The 6,010-nt window shown below is 31.3% G+C and overlaps 1 long non-coding RNA gene across 2 annotated transcripts; it reads right to left on the bottom strand.

Annotated features, from left to right (window-relative positions):
* Positions 1-288: 288 nt before the first annotated feature.
* LOC107961694 (uncharacterized) lies at positions 289-5,994 on the bottom strand. 2 transcript variants are annotated; one of them, XR_001701369.2, is made up of 3 exons: positions 5,770-5,959; positions 1,564-1,635; positions 289-651 (listed from the first exon to the last, which is right to left on the bottom strand). It is a non-coding gene; the product is annotated as an uncharacterized lncRNA (long non-coding RNA). The 2 variants fall into 2 exon arrangements; XR_005917930.1 differs by lacking the exon at positions 1,564-1,635 and having other exon boundaries at positions 5,770-5,994.
* Between the last annotated feature and the right edge of the window lie 16 nt (positions 5,995-6,010).

The raw sequence follows: 6,010 nt of genomic DNA, 5'->3' as shown, positions 1-6,010 counted from the left end.
CACATGGTTGTGTCCCAGCCCGTGTTTCTGCCTGTGTAACTCACTGACTTGGGTTACACAACCGTGTCCCAAGCCGTGTGTCAGCCCGTGTGGAAACTACACCTATACTATTTTTCAACACGATCGTGTGACAGACCGTGTTTAGGCCATATGCACCTATAAGTACCTTAAAACTCAAGTTTACCATTTCCTACTTACTTAGACACTAAGAAACTTAATTAACAGTCATTTAACTTGTTCAAAACACGATTAAGCATGCTTAAAACAAACCAAATAAACCACCTTAAGTGTCTAGCCAATGTACCCTCATTGGTGCTACATTTTATATCATCAAACACATCAACCATTCAAAGACTTTCATTCATATCAAATTAACTAATATTGAACTAACCTTTAGCTACTTAGGCTACCAAGTTTTAAACTACAACACATACCAACACATTAATTAGACTACATACAAAAACATAGCTTAAACCACAATTATATAAGTAACCATCAATTCACCTTAAAACAAAATAACATGACATTGACAAACCAACTATCAACCAAAGACTTCCTCGGTACATGCCATTTCAAAATAAGATATAACCACACTTGAGCTCGGGATTTATTGTTTGATGCTGAGTCTGCGATATGTTGAAAAGTACCTAGCTTGCGTACAGAAAACAAAACCGCACACTGAGTATAACTTAGTGGTATTTCTATAATCCGAATAATTTAAACTTGATATGGATAGATAAGATATAAAAATGCAATAAGTAATGTTATAAAACATATGTATCAAATCAATAATGCCAACTTACTCATTCTTTATTCACATTCAATAGAGTTCACAAAATTTAGCACATGGTAATAATATTTCATATGTTCAAGCACATATCAGTGATATTTCATATATATAGCATTTAGTAGTCCAACTCATTCAATGGCATGATTAATCATTTTGATACTTGAATTCATTTCAAGATTCACATCACATTTCATTATTTCATATTTCTTTTTCTCATCTCATATTCATTTCTCAACATGGTCATCTCAATATCAAACATATAAATTTATTATTTAATTTTCCCTATTAACATGACTCAGACTCGGATAGATACACAGATCCAACCAACACACCAATTTGGCACCTAGTGTCTAGTTAATTCCAAAATAATAACTGTACCCAGTGCTATATAAATTGACATCCAATGTCTCATCAGTTAAACCAAAGTAAATTGGCACCCAGTGCCTCATCGACTTAAGAGAAATCCTTGAACTCTTCCTATCCTATGGCATGCCATCTATATCCAACTCAGCCCGATACAGTTAATAGAGTTTTATTTCACTTTTCAATACAACTAATGTCTCAGTTTCACATATATACACTATCACATATAGTCAATTCAATATTCATATAATCAACATATTTCATAATACACAAAATGAATCCCTTTCAAATTTACTATGAATTCAATTTAATCCAAAAGTACCAAAGTACCCACCACAAATGCTTACCATATGCAAACAATTAATTATACAACAATCTGTTATTTAATTAGGATTATAGAACACACAAACCGTAAATTCTGAGCTATTCGACGTCAATTTTATCCTTCTCCTTTTTACTCAAGGATTCCGGTACGACGTTAGCTACGGAATAAAACAATTAAAATATATTAATATTACATAATTTAATTTTACATTAAAATTAAAATTTTACACTTTATTTGCTTAAACTTCAATTTAGTCCCTAAATCGAGACTAATTTTTAACCTTCACATTTAACTTTATATTTTTATACTAATTTCACTTTAAACTAAATTTAGCTCATTTTCTAATTCAACCCTTCAATTTCAAAATTTTCTCAATTTAGTCCCTATTACTCAAAATCAACTATTAATTTCACAATTTAGTCATTTTCCACTTCTAGCTTAAAAATCTATCTATTTAATTCCTAATACTTAAACTATTCAACAATAGCAACATCTAAAATCTTAAACAATACTAAAAATTAGAACCTAGGTACTGTGATTCCAAAAATATGAAAATTATAAGAAAATGGGGCTAAATTGACTAACCAATTAAAATTTGAAAGTTTGAAGCCCTTAGTATCGTCGGCCTCTTTTGGTTCTTTCTTTTCTTTTCTTTTAATTTGCATGTGCTCTCTCATTCTACTTCACTTTTTTCTTTTAATTTTGTTTTCATTTTATTTATTACTATTATTATTCTAACTTAATATATAACATATATATAATATATAAAAGCACATTACACTTAACCCTTGACCGGGCACCTATACACAACCATTTATTAAATTACATAATTATTACTTTAGCCCCTTTAGTTTATTTCAATTTATAATTGAATTTTTTACTTTTACGCAATTTAGTCCTTAAACCATAATAGCTCCTAATTCATGTAAATTATCTATCCAAAATTTAATTAACTAAATAATTAACTTCGAGTCTGGTTTACATGAACAGAGTCCCGGATATACACTTTTCAACACCCCTGCCTATCGAGTTGTTACATTTCTTATGTGTTTTAGGTTGCTTACATGCCAATTCCCTTCAATTTAGTCTAAAGCCCTACGTCAAATCTGCAACTCGAGGACTTTTCAATGTTGATCCCTACCTCTATATCAAGGAATAAAAACCTCCATGATCGATTATGAAAGTTTAAAGGAACAATTGCAAATCTTTAATGGTTGAAAATGAATGATGAAGAATGAGAAAAAAATTCAAAAAAATTGATTCAATTGATTAAGGTTTCATTCTTACAGAATTGCAAAACTAAATTTTATTTCTCTAGTAATTTATGTTTGGAAAAAAGCTTAGACAAATTTATTTAAAATAACAATATATATTATTTGCTTATTTGAAAAAAATTGCTAAATAGAAGTGATAACTCAATTTTTCCATTAAAATAACTCGACGGCGTTTGTAACACCTAGTTTTGATGGGTTTTAAGTTCTGGCGAGTAGACTGAGAGTAATTTGTGAGGCGTAGCCTATCTGCCCAATTATTGTTTTGGTGTACAATTTGAGTGCATAGCAGATATTGGAATATTATATACGGATCGAACTTAGAATGTGTTGTGCTGTAAGGAAAGGGAGTTTGGTAAGAGTATTGAGAATTTTGTAAGTTGGAGTTATTGTCGAAGGTATTATATGCCAAGTTCATTGAGTTACTGTGCCAGTTACGTTAAAAACCATTTGGATAGAAATGGATAGAACCGAAGAACCAAATATATAATTTATTGGATTTTTATTTAGGTTCTCTCTACAACTGTAAGCCATTTATAAAAACAATCTTACGAGTTGTGACACATGTCAAGTTCCAATAAGGACTTAGGTTAAATATGTCGATATTAAGGGTAGAGAAAGAAAAAATTTTCCTTCTTTCTTCTAAAGTATTGTTATCTGATACTGGAGAAACCAGAAAGTATTTTTTTCTCCTATAAATTGGAGTTGTAAATCTAGATTTTTGTTAGTGACTACTACATGTCAAGGTAAATATTGTAACTCTACATGTTAAAGTTATGAAAGATTAAGTTTGAATAAGTGCATGAATAGTTAAATAAAGAAGTAAGGCTTTATATGTGGGTTATCTAGGTTTAAGATGACGGTAGAGGTTAAAACGAGTTTTAATGGTGTTCTTTTGTTTTATAAGTAGTGGTTATTGTAATCTCTTGTTGGATCTAGAATTTAAGCTGCTATGTGAGATTGTCAGGTGAGCCTCTTTGCTGACTTTTGCATATGTACTATTCATGCAAATAGATCTGTGGCATACTAAATGAAATATGAAGCCGAGATCACGAAAGGTACGATATGATATGTATGTAACTATATGAGTAATTACTAAATGAGATCTATGAATGTATGATTGTTCATTGAGGATGGCATGTATAATTGGTATGGAATATGATAAGTTCAAGCATATGATGAATGGTGATTAAATAATGTAATGCTGAGGTATGGTTATATGTATGCCTAGAATTTGTATTATGAGTCGGGAATGTATGTGGTTATATGTTGGTGGAATAAAAGGTTAGGTTTAAATTGTATAAGGGCATGAAGAGTTTATGTCTGTTCATCGCGGTGATGTTCAAAAGGGTTCGCCGGGACTTTAAATAAGAACCCTGAATGGAAAGTCCATGGTCATGGCTATAGCCTAATGGATTTTTTCTGCATGTCTTAGGATAATGACAAGCAAATCTCACGAAATGTGAGTCTAGGCAAATTCATATCACAAACACATTAGGAAGAAAATACCCTTATGGCAAACCCTAAAGGAGCGCCTTCGTAGCGCAATATGAAAAAGTATCATTCATGACGAACTCTGAAAGAAATGTCCATATGATACGTCAAAATAAAGTCCTTGGTGACATATCGGAAAGAATGTTCTTGTGGCAGGTTCTATAATAAATCGATTAGGCGCATTCAACATGACTCTTAAGTGAAATCAGTAAGATTAGAAAGGTTTTATGTCTATATGGTTAGTACAGTAAAAACGAGTTATATAAGGCTATGACTCGTCTAAAAATAAGACTGTAAAATTTGTATGTTTGAAGGAGGTATCTATCGTCTGTGCACACATTCTTTTGAATTGTGATGATTTGATGGCTCAGAAGTAAGTTTGCAAGCGTAATGTTGTTACTGATTGTATTGATCTCTGAAAAGAAAATGGATAAAGATTTATGATTGTTTTGATTGAAAGAAGTAAATGATGTATTGAATACTTCGATAAGAAGAAGTGATTTCAAAGTAAGGTATGATATCTGATGTGAATATGGAAACAAAACTTGAGGAAGTATTCATCAGAGACAAAGTTGAATGTTTAAGGACGATGGTATCATCTATCTAAACTATCAATTGCAATGTGCAAATATGACTCATGTAAATTATATTTTCCTTACTAAATTCTTATAAACTTATCTGTATGTATTATGTTATAAGTGAGATGACGTAAGTCTACGTCAAGAGGGACGATGTTAGGACTATCCCTAAAAGTGAAATATCAGGTTATTGTGTATACAGAGCAAGATTGGCGATGTATTCCAAGACTGAATTATTACTTAGAAGTCCCTATTTGGGGCATCTGTATTGTATTAGAGTTTCAAATTAAATATTGTTGTATTTTAATTACCACGTGATGTAATTATATTTACTTGTACATGTTTATCTATTCAAATTAGAAATTTTGTGATTAAGTAAGACGTAAGTGATCGTAATTTGTAAAAGTAGATTGAGTTTTTATTTGTATTAACTTGATAATACCTAAGATCTGGATCCAACCAATCAAATCGAGTCGAGAGTGTTACAATGTTAGTATAAATGGCTTAATTTATTAGTAGTTAAAGTTGAATATGTAACTTGATTAAATTAAATATTTATGACTTATCTATCTATAATACATAAAAGTATGAACTTTAAGTAACTTTTGATTAGTAGTTAAAGTTCAATTTTTTTTCATCAAAATTAATATTAAGTGCTAAATTTTTAACTAAAAATCAAAGTTTATGGAAATTCTTTTAAAAAAAATTAAAGTTTAGTGGTAAAATTCAATCACACTAATAATTGAATGGCAAATTATACAATTTCAAAATATAACTGCAAAAATTAAAGAAAACAAAATATAGCCTATTATATATAAGTGCTTTCATTGAAAATGTAAAATCGTTAAAAGATGATTTCCAACCCGTTTGTTCTCCCACACAAGGGAGAGGAACGACCAAGCGCATGTTTTAGCGATGGGAGGATTAAAATTAAGGGAGCAAGCTTACCTGGTAGGGGAAGTGCCGGAGTTCGCCGTGGGAAAAATGGAGGAGGAGAGAAGATCGGACAGCCAACGAGGCTAACTGACTCAAGAAATGGCCAAAAGGGTCCACTCCGAGGAATGGCAATAGATCTTTTGAGAGGAAAAAGGAAACAGAAGGGTGAAATTTTGGAAGAGTGAGAAGAGGCTCCCCTCTGATCAACTGGGTTGCAATCTGGGGAGTATGAAGGTCCTAACAAAGCCAACGG

Source organism: Gossypium hirsutum, chromosome A01 (assembly GCF_007990345.1).
Source record: "Gossypium hirsutum isolate 1008001.06 chromosome A01, Gossypium_hirsutum_v2.1, whole genome shotgun sequence".
NCBI lineage: Eukaryota > Viridiplantae > Streptophyta > Magnoliopsida > Malvales > Malvaceae > Gossypium > Gossypium hirsutum.
Note: the sequence above shows the minus strand (reverse complement) of the source record. Positions and strands in the feature narration are given on the sequence as shown.